Source organism: Globicephala melas, chromosome X (genome assembly GCF_963455315.2).
Source record: "Globicephala melas chromosome X, mGloMel1.2, whole genome shotgun sequence".
Taxonomy (NCBI): Eukaryota; Metazoa; Chordata; class Mammalia; order Artiodactyla; family Delphinidae; genus Globicephala; species Globicephala melas.
The window spans coordinates 26,511,920-26,523,419 of NC_083335.1; positions in this window are offsets into that span (position 1 = coordinate 26,511,920).

The window sequence follows — 11,500 nt, forward strand, 5'->3', positions numbered from 1 at the left end:
CCATTAAGAAGAATACCTAGGTCCTAACCCTCAACTGAGACTTTTGGCTCTTGTGTTTGCTATTGATTGTTTTCTTGAGTTCTCAAAGACCTGTGACCAGCTATTCTTTTTAAAGTTGCCTGTTTTCTTTATAACTACATCAAACTTACACACTGTTGTCCACAGTATGTGGTATTTAGAATGCCTTCCTAACTATTTTTGAGCAGCCATTGCCTGTATTTTCTTTTCTTTCTTTCTTTCTTTTTTTCTTTTTCGGTACGTGGGCTCTCACTGTTGTGGCCTCTCCCGTTGCGGAGCACAGGCTCCGGACGCGCAGGCTCAGCGGCCATGGCTCACGGGCCCAGCCGCTCCGCAGCATGTGGGATCTTCCCGGACCGGGGCACGAACCCGTGTCCCCTGCATCGGCAGGCGGACTCTTCAACCACTGCGCCACCAGGGAAGCCCTGCCTGTATTTTCTTAGAGCCTCCCTGGTTTCCTTAACTGAGCTTATCTGACAAGGAAATGCAGCTATTTTTTTGCCCTCTCTCCATACTGGACCATCTAAGTCAGTGTTCTAACTCATCCCTGATGGTCTGTGAGATACGTAGACTGTTCCACCAGACTCGATAATTACTCTTAAGGAATTTTTAGGTAGAATTGGTACCATTAGGAGACTCTTGGTGTTACCTTTGTTATCTTGAAAGCTGGTCCCTTCCCTGAGGCTCTTAATTTTTTGAAAACTTGATGCTATTTCAGCTGAAAAAATTGGTGAGACTATTAAACAAATTGAGGGGAGCTGTTTAAGAAATTGAAAAGTAATCGCAAACAACATTGGATAATTGTGACTTTCAGTTCTGTATCAGTTGAATTTTTGTGCTCTTTTCCCTGTGTACGTGGTGGTTCTATTTTTCTCCAATAAAACTTTTATTTAAAAAAAGTTTCTGGAGAAGATCTTTAAAATTCAAATATTGTAAGAATATTATAAAACCACAGAACTTAACATCTTCTTCCTAATGATTTCTTTAATGAATTCACAGTTGTCAATTTTGTTATTTTTTAAGTTTCTCTTTAATTTTTGTGGTGGTTTGATAGTAATGCTGTAGGAATGTGGAGGGGAAGGTATGGTAACAGATGATTCCCAGGAATCCTCAAGGTGAGTATTTATTCTTAAATGTTCTATTTTAGAAAAATCAAGCACAAGTAGAAACATTGTTTCATCCAAATCCTCAGAATCAAGTAGTTTCATAAAGTCAGTATGAAACTAGTCTAGATTTAAGTTGAGAAGGATTGGTGTTAATTCTTTAAATACTTACTAGAATTCATGAAGCTATCTGGTCCTGGGCTTTCTTTTATGGGGAATTTTTTGATTATTGATTCAATCTTTTAATAGTTTTTTTCAGATTTTCTATTTCTTGAGTCAGTTTTAATATTTTGTCTTAAAATAACTACCCTGACTTTTGTCTAGTATTTGCTTGGTATATCTCTTCATTGCTTAACAGCCTTTTCTTATATTTTAGGTGTGTCTCTTCCATATTAGATGGATTTTCTCATCTTTCCCCTAATCTGACAGTTTCTGTCATTTTTTTCATAATACACATTTATTTTTTTATTGAGGTATAGTTGAAGATAATTTCTGTCCTTTAACTGGAAGATTATATCCATTTGCATTTGTTTCTAACATCTTACTGGTTGCTCTTTATCTCTTCTAATTTTCTTTGCTTTTTCTTCTTTCTCAGCTTTAAAAAATATATATTGAGTTTTGTTTATTTTTTTATTCCATTTTCCCCACTACTTATTTGGAAGTTATATATTCTGTTTCTTTTCTTTTACTGATTACCCTTGATATGTTAGCATATATGCTTAACAAAGTCAAAAATATCTAAATTTTCCTCCCAATTAATATAAAGATGTTAAAACACTTTAATACTGATCACCTCTCCCCCAACTTAACACAGTGTTGTTGTTCAGTGTTTTAGTTTTGTCCTCTTTTAAAAATGAACACCACAAATTAAAACATTAGTCTTTGCTCAAACACCACCTTCTCAGTGAAGCTTACCATAGCTATTCTATTTAAAATTTCAACTTGCCCACCAATGCCACCACACACACTACTAATTCCACACTCACCCTGCTCTTTTTCCTTTTTTACATATCATTTGTTACCTTTTACATACTATGCAATTTACTTGTTAACAATACTTACGGCATATTGTCTGTTTACTCCGCTAGTGTAAAGTTTAAGCTCCATTAGGGCAGAGACCTTTGTTTTGTTCATTGATGTATCTCAAACACTTAGGGAAGTTTCTAGCCATAGTAGGTGCATTAGGTTCCTGTGGCTGCTGTAACAAATTACCACAAATGTAGTGGCTTAAAACAACAGAAATTAATTCTCTCACATTTCTAGAGGCCAGAAGTCAGAAATCAGCTTTACTGGGCTTGAAATCAAGGTGTTCACAGGGCCACACTCCCTCTAGAGCTACATTTCCTTGGCTCATGTCCCCTCCCTCCACTTTATTTTCTTTTTCTTTTTTTGTTTTCTTGTCCCTTCCTCCAAGTTAAAAGCTGGTTCCATAACATCTTTTTTTTTTACTGTTTTTTTTAATGTATTTATTTTTATTATTTATTTTATTTTTGGCTGTGTTGGGTCTTCGTTGCTGTGCGTGGGATTCCTCTAGTTGTGGTAGCCGGGGCTACTCTTCGTTGCAGTGTGCGGGCTTCTCACTGCAGTGGCTTCTCTTGTTGTTCAGCATGGGCTCTAGGTGCTTGGGCTTCAGTAGTTGTGGCACATGGGCTCAGTAGTTGTGGCTTGTGGGCTCTAGAGCACAGGCTCAGTAGTTGTGGCACGTGGGCTTAGTTGCTCCACGGCATGTGGGATCTTCCTAGACCAAGGATCAAACCCATGTCCCCTGCATTGGCAGGCAGATTCTTAACCACTGCGCCACCAGGGAAGCCCTCAACCATTATTTTGTTTTTCAAATATTGCCTCTCCTCCATTCTTTCTCTTTTCTCCCCTTGGAACTAAGTCAGACATGTAGAGTTTCTTATTTTATCCTCTATCTCCATCATATTTTCCATCCCTAAGGCTGCATTCTTGGTAATTTCTTTAGAACTGTTTTCCAATAAACTAATTGTCTTCAGAGCCCAATCTTCTCTTTAATTCATTCACCAAACTTTTAACTTCAACAGTTTATATTTTTATTTCTAAAAGTCTTATTTGCTTCTTATATAAATCTGCCTAGTCATTTTGATAATCTGCTGTTGCTTGCTCATTTTTGTGGTTCTTTCTTTTAATTAAATATTTTTCTTACACTAGTAACTTTGTATCCTGTATCAGGTAATTCCAATATCTAAAGCACTTGGGGGATATAAATTTGTTTCTTTTTTTACAGAAGTTCCTTATATATGTTCATCAGTGACCAATAGAAATATAATGTGAGCCACGTGTAATTTTAAATTTTCTAGTAGCCATTTTAAAAAAGTCAAAAATAAACAAGTGAAAATAATTTTAATATATTTTATTTAACCCAATCTATTAAGGTTCTCCAGAGACATAGAACAAGTAGTGAGTGTGTGTGGAGAGAGAGGGAGAGGTTTATCATAAGGAACTGGCTCACACAGTAATGAAGATTGAGAAGTCCCATGATCTGCAGTCAGTAGAGCCAATGGTGTAGTTCCAGTCCAAAAAACCAGCAGACTGGAGAAACAAGAAGAGCTGTTTCAGTTGGAGTTCAAAGGCAGAAAAAGACTGATGTCTCACCACAGCAGTCAGGCAGGAGGAAATTCCCACTCACTCATGGGAGGGTCAGCCTTTTTGTTCTATTCAAGCCTATGATTGGATGAGGCCCACCCACATTAGGAAGGGCGATCTGCTTTACTCAGTCTACCAATTCAAATATTAATCTCATCCAAAAACACCCTCAGAGACAACACCTGAAATAGTGTTTGACCAAATATCTGGGTACACTGTGACCTGGTCAAGTTGACACATGAAGTTAATCATCACAGCCATCATAGCCAAAGTATTTTTGTTTCAACATGAAATCAATATAAAAATTATTAGAGAGATTTTACATTTTATATGAAGTCTTCAAAACCCAGACTGTATTTTACACCTCCAGCCCATCTGAATTTGGATTAGTCACATTTCATGTACTCAATAACTGCATATGACTAGAGACAATTGTATGATACACTGTAGCTTGACTTTTTACACTTTTAAAAAAATAAATTTATTTTTTGGCTGCGTTGGGTCTTCGTTGCTGTGCGCAGGCTTTCTCCAGTTGTGGCGAGCAGGGGCCGGGCTACTCTTTGTTGCTGTGTGCAGGCTTCTCATTGCGGTGGCTTCTCTTTGTTGTGGAGCACAGGCTCTAGGCATGCAGGCTGCAGAAGTTGTGGCACATGGACTCAGTAGTTGTGGCTCTCGGGCTCTAGAGCGCAGGCTCAGTAGTTGTGGCGCATGGGCTTAGTTGCTTTGTGGCATGTGGGATCTTCCTGGACCAGGGTTCAGACCCGTATCCCCTGCATTGGCAGGCGGATTCTTAACCACTGTGCCACCAGGGAAGTCCCACTTTTTACACTCTTATAGATGACTTTTTATGTACAGAATTTCTTAATTTAGTCAAATTTATCAATCTTTTCCTTGATGTTTAGAACTTTTTTGTATCTCGTTGAAAAAGTATTTCCCTACCACAAGGTCTTAAGAGTATTTTTTTCTTGGAAGCTTTATTTTCTTATGTTTATATTGAAGTATAGTTGATTTACAATATTATATTAGTTTTGGTGTACAGCATAGTGATTCAGTATTTTTACACATTATACTCCATTAAAATTATAAGACAATGGCTATAATTCTCTGTGCTATACAATATACCCTTGTCGCTTATGTAGTTTATACATAATAGTTTGTATCTCTTAATCCCATACTCCAACTTGCCTGTCCTCCATTCCCTCTCCCCACTGGTAACCACAAGTTTGTTCTCTATCTTTTTCTGTTTTCGTTTTGCTATGTACATTCATTGTACTACTTTTTTAACTCTACATTTAAGTATTTGTCTTTCTCTGACTTATTGCACTAAGCATACTAATCTCTAGGTCCATCCATGTTGCTGCAAATGTCAGAATTTCATTCTTATGGCTGAGTAATATTTCATTGTATATATATACCACATCTTCTTAATCCAATTTTCTGTTGATGGACACTTGGGTTGCTTTCATATTTTGACCATTGTAAATAATGCTGCTGTGAACACTGGGGTGCATGTATCTTTTTGAATTAGTGTTTTCGTTTTTTCTGGATGTATACTCAGGAGTGGAATTGCTGAATCATATGGTAGTTCTATTTTTAGTCTTCTGAGGAACCTCCATACTGTTTTCAATTGTGGCTGTACCACTTTACATTCCCACCAACAGTGTAGAAGGATTCCCTTTTCTTCACATTCTCACCAGCAATTGTTATTTGTAGACTGATTGATGATAGTCATTTTGACAGGTGTGAGGTGATATCTCACTGTTTTGATTTGCACTTCTCTAATGGCGATGTTGAGCATCTTTTCATGTTCCTGTTAGCCATCTGTATGTCTTCTTTGGAAAAATGTCTATTCAGGTCTTCTGCCCATTTTTTATTGTTTTTTTTTGATATTGTATGAGTTGTTTATGTATATTTTGGATATTAATCACTTGTCGGTCATATCATTTGCAAATACTTTCTCCCAGTCCATAGGTCGTCTTTTCCTTTAGTTGATGGTTTCCTTTGCTCTGCAAAAGATTTTAAGTTTAATTAGGTCCCGTTTGTTTATATTTGCTTTTATTTCTTTTGCCTTTGGAGACAGATCTAAAAAAATATTGCTACAATTTATGTCAAAGACTGTTCTGCCTATGTTCTCTACTAGGAGTTTTATGGTTTCAGGTCTTACATTTAGGCTTTAATACATTTTGTGTTAATTTTTGTTTATGGTGTGAGTCTCTTGTAGGCAACATATTCAAGTGTATTGTTTTTTTTTATCAAATCAACCACCCTCTGTCTTTTGATTGGAGCATTTAGTCCATTGCCATTTAAAGTAATTATTGATAGTTGTGTACTTACTGCCAGTTTATCACTTGACTTCCAGTTGTTTTTGTTAGTTCTTCTCTGTTCATTTCTTCTTTTTGTTTCTTCCCTTGTGGTTTGATGATTTTCCTTAGTAGTTTGCTTGTGTACCTATCTTTTTAGTTTTTGTGTATCTGTTGTTGGTTTTTTATTTGTGGTTACCATGGGGTTCATGTGTTGGTCTATAATTATATCTACTAATTTTTTATTTTATTTTATTTTATTTTTTGGCTGTGTTGGGTCTTCGTTGCTCTGTGTGGGCTCTCTCTAGTTGCGGCGAGTGGGGGCTACTCTTCGTTGCGGTGCACGGGCTTCTCATTGTGGTGGCTTCTCTTGTTGCAGAGCATGGGCTCTAGGCGCGCGGGCATCAGTAGTTGTGGCACGTGGGCTCAGTAGTTGTGGCTCGCGGGCTCTGTAGCACACACTCAGTAGTTGTGGTGCACAGGCTTAGTTGCTCTACGGCATGTGGGATCTTCCCAGACTAGGGCTCGAACCTGTGTCCCCTTCATTGGCAGGTGGATTCTTAACCACTGCGCCACCAGGGAAGTCCTATATCTACTAATTTTAAACCAGTAGTCATTTAAGTTCAAAAACATTCTAAAAGGTCTACATTTTTTTTACTCCCCTCCCCACATTTTGTGTTTTTGATGTCCTGTTTTATATCTTCATGCTTATCCCTTAACTGTTTATTTTAGTTATAGGTGCTTTTACCATTTTTTGTCTTTTTATGTTCATACTGGCTTAAGTGGTTGATTCTCAGTCCTTACTATATATTTGCCTTTCCTAGTGGGATTTTCCCTTTCCTATACATTCTTCTTATCCACTTAGAGAAGACCCTTTAATGTTTCTTTCAGGGTAGGTTTAGTATTGATGAAATCTTTTAGTTTTTGCTTGTCTTGTTCTTTATCTCTTTTTCTTTTATAAATGGTAATCTTGCTGGGTACAGTATCCTAGGTTGTAGGTTTTTCCCTTTCAACACTTTGAACATATCATGCCACTCCCTACTGGCCTGCAAAGTGTCTGCAGAGAAACCAGCTGATAGCCTTATGGGGATTCCCTTGTATATGATTTTGTTTTTCTTTTGCTGCCTATAGAACTTCCGCCATGCAGCATGCAGGATTTTCCCCGACCAGGGATCCAACCCATGCCCCCTGCAGTGGAAGCCCGGAGTCTTAACCACTGGACCACCAGGGAAGTCCCAAGACCTCTTTAGTTATCTTTAACTTTTGCCATTTTAACTATGATATGTCTTGGTGTGGGTCTGTTCGGGTTCGTCTTGTTTGGGACCCTCTGTGCTTCCTGTATAGATATCTGTTTCCTTCTTCAGGTTTGGGAAATTTTCAGCCATAATTTCATTAAATACATTTTGAATCCCCTTCTCTCTCTCTTCTCCTGGGACCCTTACAATGCAAATGTTGGTACACTTAATGTTACCTCTTAAATTGGCTTCATGTTTCCAATTTTATCATGATCTTAAATGTAATACATAAAACTTCTAGAAAAAAACAGGGAAAAATCTATGGGGATTTATGATAAAAAGTTCTTAGATATCAAATCAAAAATATGATTCATAAATGGAAAAAGTGGTAAATTAGACATAAAGTTAATATTAATTGAGCATTGTTATGATTTTATTTTCTCACTTTTGTTTATTAACTATAGCTGTGTTTTGTTGTTTTAGATTTTATAGTTATACATCTTTAACCTGTCATATTCTACCTTTGGGTGATATTATACCATTTCACTTACGGTATAAGAATCACACAGTAGTGTTCTTCCATTTCTCCCCTCTGGATCTTTATTCGTTTTGTTTTTATATATGTTGGAAACTACACAAAACACTGTTCTTGTTTTTAAGTCACATATCTTATAAAGAGATTTAAATGATTTTTTTAAATCTTACATATTTACCCATGGAGTTATCACTTCCAAAGCTCTTCATTTCTTTGTATACATCCAGATTTCCATCTGGTATCACTTTTCTTCTGAAGGACATCATTTAACATTTCTTTTACTGGGGGATCTACTGGTGATGAGTTTTTTCTGCTTTTTTACATCTGAACTTATTTCACCTTTGGTTCTTATAAGTTATCTATTTCATATAGTAGTGTATATATGTCGATCCTAATCTCCCAATTCATCCCACCACCATCACCCACACCGCCGCTTTCCTCCGTTGGTGTCCATACATTTGTTCTCTACATCTGTGTCTCTATTTCTGCCTTGCAAACCGATTCATCTGTACCATTTTTCTAGATTCCACACATATGCATTACTATATGATATTTGTTTTTCTCTTTCTGACTTACTTCACTCTGTATGACAGTCTCTAGGTCCATCCACATCTCTACAAATGACCCAGTTTCATTCCTTTTCATTGCTGAGTAATATTCCATTGTATATATGTATGACATCTTCTCTATCCATTTGTCCGTTGATGGGCATTTAGGTTACTTCCGTGACCTGGCTATTGTAGATAGTGCTGCAATGAACATTGGGGTGCATGTGTCTTTTTGAATTACGGTTTTCTCTGGGTATATGCCCAATAGTGGGATTGCTGGATCATATGGTAATTCTATTTGTAGTTTTTTAAGGAACCTCCATACTGTTCTCCATAGTGGCTATATCAATTTACATTCCCACCAACAGTGCAAGAGGGTTCCCTTTTCTCCACACTCTCTCCAGCATTTGTTGTTGGTAGATTTTCTGATGATGCCCATTCTGACTGGTGTGAGGTGATAACCTCATTGTAGTTTTGATTTGCATTTCTCTAATAATTGGTGATGCTGAGCAGCTTTTCATGTGCTTCGTGGTCATCTGTATGTGTTCTTTGGAGACATGTCTATTTAGGTCTTCTGCCCATTTTTGGATTGGGTTTTTTTTAATATTGAGCATCATGAGCTGTTTATATATTTTGGAGATTAATCCTTTGTCTGTTGATTCGTTTATAAGTATTTTCTCCCATTCTGAGGGTTGTCTTTTTGTCTTGTTTGTAGTTTGCTTTGCTTTGCAAAAGCTTAGAGTTTCATTAGGTCCCATTTGTTTCTTTTTTTTTTTTAATTTCCATTTCTCTAGGAGGTGGATCAAAAAAGATCTTGCTGTGATTTATGTCAAAGTGTGTTCTTCCTCTGTTTTCCTCTAAGAGTTTTATAGTGTCTGGTCTTATATTTAGGTCTCTAATCCATTTTGAGTTTATTTTTGTGTATGGTGTTAGGAAGTGTTCTAATTTCATTCTTTTACATATATCTGTCCAGTTTTCCCAGCACCACTTACTGAAGAGACTGTCTTTTCTCCACTGTATATCCTTGCCTCTTTTGTCATAGATTAATTGACCATAGGTGCGTGGGTTTATCTCTGGGCTTTCTATCCTGTTCCATTGATCTATATTTCTGATTTTGTGCCAGTACCATACTGTCTCTTGATTACTGTAGCTTTGTAGTATAGTCTGAAGTCCGGGAGTGTGCTTCCTCCAGCTCTGTTTTTTTCCCACAAGACTGCTTTGGCTATTCGGGCTCTTTTGTGTCTCCATACGAATTTTAAGATTTTTTTGTTCTAGTTCTGTAAAAAATTCCATTGGTAATTTGATAGGGATTGCATTGAATCTGTAGATTGCTTTGGGTAGTATAGTCATTTTCACAATATTGATTCTTCCAATCCAAGAACATGGTATATCTCTCCATCTGTTGGTATCTAATCTTTCATTTCTTTCAGCAGTGTCTTATAGTTTTCTGCATACAGGTCTTTTGTCTCCCTAGGTAGTTTTATTCCTAGGTATTTTATTCTTTTTGTTGCGATGGTAAATGGGAGTGTTTCCTTAATTTCTGTTTCTGATTTTTTGTTGTTGGTGTATAGGAATGCCAGAGATTTCTGTGCATTAATTTTGTATCCTGCAACTTTACCAAATTCATTGATTAGTTCTAGTAGTTTTCTGGTGGCGTCTTTAGGATTTTCTATGTATAGTATCATGTCATCTGCAAACAGTGACAGTTTTACGTCTTCTTTTCCAATTTGTATTTCTTTTTCTTCCCTAATTGCTGTGGCTAGGACTTCCAAAACTGTGTTGAATAATATGGTGAGAGTGGACATCCTTGTCTTGTTCCTGATCTTAGAGGAAATGCTTTCAGTTTTTCACCACTGACAATGATGTTTGCTGTTGGTTTGTTGTATATGGCCTTTATTACGTTGAGGTAGGTTCCCTCTGTGCCCACTTTCTGGAGAGTTTTTATCATAAATGGGTGTTGAATATTATCAAAAGCTTTTTCTGCATCTATTGAGATGATCATGTGGTTTTTCTTCTTCAATTTGTTAATATGGTGTATCACATTGATTGATTTGCGTATATTGAAGAATCCTTACATTCCTGGGATAAGTCCCACTTGGTAATGGTGTCTGATCCATTTATTGTGTTGTTGGATTCTGTTTGCTAGTATTTTGTTGAGGATTTTTGAATCCATATTCATCAGTGATATTGGTCTGTAATTTTCTTTTTTTGTAGTATCTTTCTCTGGTTTTGGTATCAGGGTGATGGTGGCCGCATAGAATGAGTTTGGGAGTGTTCCTTCCTCTGCGATTTTTTGGATGAGTTTGAGAAGGATGGGTGTTAGCTCTTCTCTAAATGTTTGATAGAATTCACCTGTGAAGCCATCTGGTCCTGGGCTTTTGTTTGTTGGAAGATTTTTAATCACAGTTTCAATTTCAATCCTGGTGACTGGTCTGTGCATATTTTATGTTTCTTCCTGGTTCAGTATTGGAATGTTATACCTTTCTAAGAACTTGTCCATTTCCTCCAGGTTGTCCATTTTATTGGCATAGAGTTGCTTGTAGTAGTCTCTTAGGATGCTTTGTATTTCTTCAGGGTCTGTTGTAACTTCTCCTTTTTCGTCTCTAACTTTATTAATTTGAGTCCTCTCCCTCTTTTTCTTGATGAGTTTGGCTAATGGTTTATCAATTTTGTTTATCTTCTCAAAGAACCAGCTTTTAGTTTTATTGATCTTTGCTATTGTCTTCTTTGTTTCTATTTCATTTATTACTGCTCCGATCTTTATGATTTCTTTCCTTCTACTAACTTTGGGTTTTGTTTGTTCTTCTTTCTCTAGTTCTGTTAGGTATAAGGTTAGGTTGTTTATTTGAGATGTTTGTTGTTTCTTGAGATAGGATTGTATTGCTATAAACTTTCTTCTTAGAACTGCTTTTGTTGCATCCCACAGGTATTGGATCATCGTGTTTTCATTGTCATTTGTCTTGGTATTTTTTGATTTCCTCTTTGGTTTCTTCAGTGATCTCTTGGTTATTTAGTAACGTATTGTTTAGCCTCCATGTGTTTGTGTTTTTTATGGTTTTTTACCTGTAATTCATTTCTAATCTCATAGCGTTGTGGTCAGAAAAGATGCTTGATATGATTTCAATTTTCTTAAATTTACTGAGACTTGATTTGT